The 7,513-nt window shown below is 38.6% G+C and overlaps 1 non-coding gene across 1 annotated transcript; it reads left to right on the top strand.

The window, feature by feature from the left end:
- The first annotated feature begins 1,986 nt into the window (after positions 1–1,986).
- On the top strand, positions 1,987–2,090 carry LOC148568588 (small nucleolar RNA R71). The gene has a single exon (XR_015882165.1). It is a non-coding gene; the product is annotated as a small nucleolar RNA R71 (small nucleolar RNA).
- Positions 2,091–7,513: the final 5,423 nt, after the last annotated feature.

The raw sequence follows: 7,513 nt of genomic DNA, 5'->3' as shown, positions 1-7,513 counted from the left end.
TTCTCATTAACTTTGCAAGTTACTCCCATTCCACGTTAGTGTTAACGTTAGTGTAACTAACATAGCCACTAATGTGGTTCTTCTTTGTTTCCTTTGTCCTGAAATCAAGCAATAAAGTGCATCAAAGTTCTAGTCCAAGTCATGGGAAATGCAACATCTAATTTATCCTTAAATTCCTGCAAAATCCTCATGAAATCATGTAAGGTGCACAATGTATGCTTGAATCAAGATGTAAGTGAATATCTACCCAAAACTAGCTTATTTCCTAAGAAAATGCATGAAACTACCCTAAAAACAGTAAAGAAAAGGTCAGTGAAACTGGCCAAAATGCCCTGGCATCACCTATGAGGGTTTGAAGACATTAAAGGTAAGTTGTTCATCATGTATCCTCAGTATTAGCTCTCCTCGCTCTACATCTATAAGTGCTCTAGCTATAGCTAGGAATGGTCTTCCCAATATGATTGGATGGAGGTAACTCTTCCATTTCTAATATGACAAAGTCTGTGCGAAGGAAGTAGTTCCCAACCTTCACCAACACGTTTTCAACCACTCCTACTGCTTGTTTTTGAGTTTTGTCAGCCAACCTGATGACTACGTCTATGGGCGTTAGCTCATTGATCTGTAGCTTCTTCATGAGAGATAGATGGATGCATTAAATTAATGCTTGCTCCCAGATCACAGAGTCCCTTATCAATCAGTGTTCCTCCTATGGCACAGGGGATGTGAAAACTCCCTGGATCCTTCCTTTTTGTGGGAAACTCTGGTTGAATGAGAGCACTGCACTCCTTATTCATTACTATTGTTTGCCCTCCTTTGAGTGAGCTTTTCCTGGTCAGCAGCTCCTTCATACACTTAATGTATGAGGGCATTTGTTGGAGAGCCTTGATGAATGGTGTGTTCACATGAAGGGATGCAATCATGTTGAGGAACTTTGAGTATATTCTCTTTTCTACACCACCTTTGAGTCTTTGGGGAAAAGGTGCATAGAGGTTCAGAATATCCTTCTTTGTAGTTTTGGTTTCTTGGTGACCCTCTTCTTGCTTCTCTGTTGAGGTATCTCTAGGTTGTTCTAAGGGTTTGTTCATCTCTTCCTCAGTCCCCCTATCACTTATAGTGACCATCTTGCATTCTTCCTATCTTACTTTCTTTTCTTCACCTCTCGGGTTTTTCTCTGTGTCACTTGGGAAGCTGTCAGTAGGTTTGGGAATCTTCTCAGAGAGGTATCCCACTTGAAATTCTAGCCTCTTGATGGTGTCTCCCTGGTTTTTGATATTGGCTCGCACCTCCTCCTTGAACACCTTATTATCTTGGATTTCCTTACATATGCCTTCAAGTAGAGTCTCAATCCTTGAGAGTCTATCTTCGGATGATGGTGAGTTGAGATTGGAGGGATGAGAAGGGCCATTTTGGCTTTGATATGGATGTTAAAAGGTGTTGTTAGGTGGGTGCTGATATGATCTCTGTGTGGAATGTTGGTGACCTGCATTGTTGTTGGGGTTGTGACGTCTCTGATCTTGGCCTTGATCTTGTTGATTTTCCCACCCAAAGTTTGGGTGGTTCCTCCAACCAGGATTATAAGTTTTGGAGTATGGATCATGGGTCTGCCGAGGTGAGTTCCCAATGTAGTTGGCTTGTTCCTGATCACCCTCTGCCTCTGCATTCACTCCTTCTTGAGCTGCTGATGAGGTGGTGATTGCTGCTACTTGGTTCCTTTCCATTTTCTTGGTAAGGTCAGCCAACTGTTTGGTGATCAACTTGTTTTGAGCCAGCAGTGCATCTACGTTGTTTAGCTCTATCACTCCTCTAGTATTGCCTCTTTCAGAAGCATAGAAGTAATCATTCTCAGCTACAATCTCAATGACATCTATGACTTCTTCAATGGTCTTTTTCTTGTTCAGAGATCCCCCAGATGAGTGGTCTACTGCCTTCTTTGATTCATAAGAAAGACCCTCATAGAAAATATGTAACTGCACCCATTCATTGAACATGTTTGGTGGGCACCTTCTTGTCAAGTCCTTAAACCTCTCCCATGCTTCATAGAGAGTTTCACCATCTTGTTGCCTGAAGGATTGTACCTCAGCTCTCAACTTGTTGATTCTTTGAGGAGGATAGAATCTCACCAAGAATTTGTTTACCACATCTTCCCAGGTTGTTAAACTCTCCTTCGGGAAAGATTCCAGCTATTTAGATACTTTGTCCTTGAGTGAAAAGGGAAACAGAAGCAGTCTATAGGTGTTAGGATGAACACCATTAGACTTCATAGTATCACATATCCTCAGGAAGGTGGTTAGATGTTGATTGGGGTCTTCTTGGACACTTCCTCTGAATGAACAGTTGTTCTGAACAAGGGTGATGAGCTAGGGTTTTAGTTCAAAGTTATTGGCATGTATGGTTGGTTTTTGGATGCTACTTCCACAGTTTCCTGGGTTTGGATTTATATAAGAGCCTAAAACTCTTCTCTCTTGCCCAGTATGATGCACTGGACCTTCTCTGCCATGGTTGTGAGCCTCTTCTTCATGATGGTTCTCCATATTCTCATCCATGTCTGGTTCAAAATAGTCCTCCTCTTCCTTAGAACCAACGACTATCTTTCCTCTTGCTTCCCTCCTTAATCTAAGGAGGGTCCTCTCAGGTTCAGAATCAAAGGAAGTTGAAACCCTGCTTCTTCTACCTGTCATACAACCAACAGAGCAAACAGCAGGAAAGAGAATTGATGGAGAAGTTACTCCTATTAGGGGTGCTGTTAGTGTGAGTGATGCAATATATCAAACAGTTAGTGGGTTAGTGAACTGAATTGTAAAAAAATTAAAGATAACACCACAAAATGGTATGGCGTAAAAGGAAGAAAATAACTAAAACTGAAAGTAAATCACTCTAATGAAATTAAATCAACCAAAAGAAAAATGCTCAATCTAGTTATCCACCAATTTAATCATTGTTGATACAAAATCAATCCCCGGCAACGGCACCATAAACTTGATGCACGGAAACTTGTCTCTCAACAAATTTCCCTCGGCAAGTATACCGAATTGTCGTCAAGTAAAAACACACAATAGAGTGAGGTCGAATCCCACAGGGATTGATTGGTCAATCAACTTTAATTAGAGGAATGTTCTAGTTAAACTAAGCAGAAATTGAGTTGAGTAATTGCAGAAAGTTAAATGGCGGGAAAGTAAATAACAGAAAATATAAATGCTGGAAATAAAGAGCAGAATGTAAATGCGGAAAGTAAATTGCAGAATCTTAAATGGGGAATTGGGAGGATGAGCATAAAAGTAAGTGGCAGAAAGTAAAGAGAATGGGTAAGATCAGAAATGGGGGATTCATTGGGCTCAGGAGATGTTTTATTCTCCGGATCAAGTTCATTCTCATCTCTTCCTCAATCAATGCATTCATTGATCTCCTTGGTAATCTTAAGTGATTGGATTCCAATTCCTTGGTAATTCAATCTCTCAAATCTTGATCAATAGCCAATTCCTTGGTATAATTGCTCATGAGAAGAGATGAAGTGTGGTCACTGATTATACCACATGTATTCCCAAATCAAAGTGTTGGTAGGATTATATGTCACTATATCCATCCAAACCCCAATTTGGTCCAACATGAGAAAGCATTTCTAGCATGATCTCTTCATTCCTCTTCCAAGGTTCCGAAGAGATCCAAGTATGAATAGCTTCTTTTCCAAAACAACTACCCAATTGGATGAAGATTGAAAGCTTTCTAGTATAATCAAGAGAAAAGAAAGAAGAAGAATAATGAAAACTATTATTGATCCATCAAATTACAACAGAGCTCCCTAACCCAATGAAAGGGGTTTAGTTGTTCATAGCTCTGGGAATGGAAAGCATAAATGAAAGGTACATTCTCAAAAATAAAACTAGAAGTTGTAGAGAAAGTAAAATATACAGAGTGTAGTTCTCCAAAATGCCAAAAGCTCCCTTACTAGTTCAAAACTACTCCTATATATACTACTCTTCTGATCTTCTAGTTGGCTCTTCAAGTCTTGGATATCGGCCTTCGATCTTGAGTTGAAGCAGTTACAATCTTCAGTGGGCTTAGCTTTGCTTGTAGAAAAAGTGTGAGTTAGGCATGGACATTAGTTAGGATGTTAGTGGTGTTAAAGTTAAGTGAAAATGTGGGTTCGAGAACGTTAGTGACGATCACCTTTTTCACTAACGTTCCAAGCCAAAAATGATCCACGTTAACTTCAACGTTAGTGGCACTAACGTGACCACTAACATTGCCTCTTGGTCCTTCGCAAACGTTATTAGCATTCACCTTTTCAAATAACGTTGCTTATTGCCTCCTTTCCCCACGTTAGAGTTCACGTTAGTGTAGCTAACGTGACCCTTAATGTAGGCATGCCTAAGCTTCGAGAGCGTTAGTGACACTTACCTTTGTCACTAACGCTCCAAACGCCCCTCCTTCCCACGTTAGAGTTCACGTTAATTAGATTAACGTAGCCACTAATGTGGTGGTAATTGCCATCTCCAACGTTAGTGACAAAGGTGAGTGTCACTAACGTTGGCCTATCACTCCTTGCTCCACGTTACCCTTCACGTTAGTGGTCTTAACGTGACCACTAACGTGGGCAATCTTGGCCTGTTCCAACGTTAGTGACAAAGGTGAGTGTCACTAACGTTGGCGATCTCCTCTAATCTCCACATTAGAGTTCACGTTAATTAGATTAATGTGGCTCTTAACGTGGCTTATGTATGGCCTTTTAGAACGTTAGTGGTGTTCACTTTTATCATTAATGTTGGAGCTTCTCTTTTCTTTCCACGTTTGCCCCTACATTAATGTAACTAACGTGGCAACTAACGTGGGTTATGATGGTTTTGAAGGCGTTATTGGCGATCACTTTTCTCATTAATGCTACAAGCTTATGCCCATTCCACGTTAGTGGTCACGTTAATTAGACTAACGTGGCTACTAACGTGGCTCTTCCTTGCTTCCTTTGTCCTGAAATCAAGCAAATAAAGTGCATCAAAGCTCTATTCCAAGTCATGAGATCATGCATTATCCAATTTGTCATTCAATTCAGGCATAATTCTCATGAAATCATGTAAAGTTTACAATATTTGCTTGAATCAAGATGTAAGTGTATTTCTACCCAAAACTTGCTTATTTACTAAGAAAATGCATGAAACTACCCTAAAACAGTAAAGAAAAGGTCAGTGAAACTGGCCAAAATGCCCTAGCATCAATTTTAAGAGAAAAAATTGACAAATTATGATGAAGAACTCTAAGTGAAATGGAAAAGGAGGATTCAAATTAAAACAACTACATAATTTTTAAATGCTTCAGCAAGGTAAATATATAAATTTAACATGAAAAGAATTACCTAGCCAAGAAGAAATAAGAAAAAAACTTCTACAAACTTCATATAAATGCCATAAGAAACTATTAAATTAAACATTCACATGTTTTTTGCTTTGTTAATCTGCATATATTAATACAAACAATGAATATTAGCATGAAATTTACAAAGCCACTCTTTGATATATATTATGATTTAGGAGACATTTATTTATCTACGATAGACAACTCACTCTCTTTAGAGCCAATCTGACATTATTAGGAGATAAAAAACATAATCCTGCCTAATAAGCTATCATGGAACTCCATGGTCTAATAAAAAATTATAAAGAGTAACAGCTTCTGCTAGCTCAAGGTCTAAGCTATGAACAATTTAGCCACTAAATATAAAAAGAGTAACAAAGCAAAATAGAGAAGTTTAAGATTTAAGGTAGTATTTGAAACTTTGAAACATCAATAATAGCTTATAAGCAAAACATAGTGGATGATACAGGAAAAAAGAAGAAATTCTGACTTTGAATTCTGCAAATATATTCATTCGGGCATGAAATAAACTATAAACAGCAATGTACAAAACATATTGGTATGCAATTACCTATCAAGAAGCTTACGTTGCCTTTAAAGATCAGACAATAATTAGCTATGTAAATTTTATGCAATAATAATATCAACCATTGTGCCTGGTGATATTTTATAAAATTTCTACATTTGTTAAAATCAATGGAATGAAATTTAGAACACAACCACATGTGCCTATAGAAAAGTACCAAATAACAAAGCTTCTTTATAATAGAGTTTATTTCATGTTTATGTGTATGTAGTATATGTCGGCTACTATTCGAATTAGGAGGAAGCTAAGGTGCTTTTGAATTTAGACAAAGAAAGTCATCATAGCTTCCTGTGTGCGTTGCCCATAATTGATATATGTAACAATATTCATTATTAACACTACCTAATTACATATTAATAGACAAAAAGCCTCCATGCATATTTTAATTTTCATGTATGTTGGTGCTTACGAATCCCCACACCTTCGTATAACAGTATCAGCAAGTGCACTGGGTCGTCCAAGTAATACCTGAGCGAGTCAGGGTCGACCCCATGAGGATTGTAGTTTGAAGCAAGCTATGGTTATCTTACAGGTTTTAGTCAGGCAGATCAGAAGCTTGATAGATAAATATTTGTGAGATTATTATAATAGGGTGCTAATACTTTAAAGATAGAGTTGAGGATTGGAGTTGCTTTGCCTTTCTGAATTAACTCCGGTATTATTGCTCTCTTTGCTTGTGAGTGATTTCTTCAATGGCAGGCTGTATGTGATTGACACTAGTTTGAGTAGCTGCCAATACTCCTCCAAATCTGAACCCCAGGTTTAGTGCGAATCCATTCTGATTGAGGGTGAAGCTCGTACAGTTCATTCTTCTTAATGATCCTACTCAAAATGCCACAGACAAGGTCAGATCTTCTGGATCAGAAAATGCTTCACCTTGGGTTCTAGCCTCAACCACAGGGAACCTAATCTCCCAAGAAATCGGCTGAACTGATGTCTCGAGAAGTCTCCAACGAAGTTGTGGATTAGCCTTCTGAGAGACGTATATTCAAGCTGGTGGTTCATCATTGTTCGATGAAAGACACACTCTGAACCCATGTAGAATATGATAACCTTATGCCAGTTCAACGCATTCATATTAATGAAGAACGAATATACATCTTAGAATTAATCAAACACAGATCGAAGAGAAACAGTAATACTTTTATTAATTCATAGAACTCAGCAGGGCTTCTCCCCTCAACCTAGGAGGTTTAGAAACTCAGAATGATGTAAAAACACAAGGTAAAACTCAAAAATAGCATCCAAAAGTGTGAATTTCGTAAACATAATCCCTTAAATACTAAACAAATGACTAGTAATGGTAAAATAGTCTTTTTAGTGCTAAAATCCACTTCTGGGGCCCACTTAGTGAGTGTTTGGGATGAGATTTGATGAGTTCCACGTGCTATGAGGTCTCTGGGGTGTGAAACGCCAGCTAGGGGGTCCTCTTTGGGCATTTGTACATTAGTCTCTGCTCTTTTGGGCGCTAGACGCCTAGAAGGGGGCAGAAAGCTGGCGTTGGACGCCAGTTTTGGGCCTTCTAATCCGAAGCAAAGTATGGACTATTATATATTGTTGGAAAGATCTAAAAGTCAGCTTTCA

Source organism: Arachis ipaensis, chromosome B4 (assembly GCF_059453495.1).
Source record: "Arachis ipaensis isolate K30076 ecotype BB chromosome B4, ASM5945349v1, whole genome shotgun sequence".
NCBI classification, from domain to species: domain Eukaryota; kingdom Viridiplantae; phylum Streptophyta; class Magnoliopsida; order Fabales; family Fabaceae; genus Arachis; species Arachis ipaensis.
The sequence above is the reverse complement of the archived record's forward strand: the minus strand, read 5'-3'. Positions and strand labels throughout refer to the sequence as shown.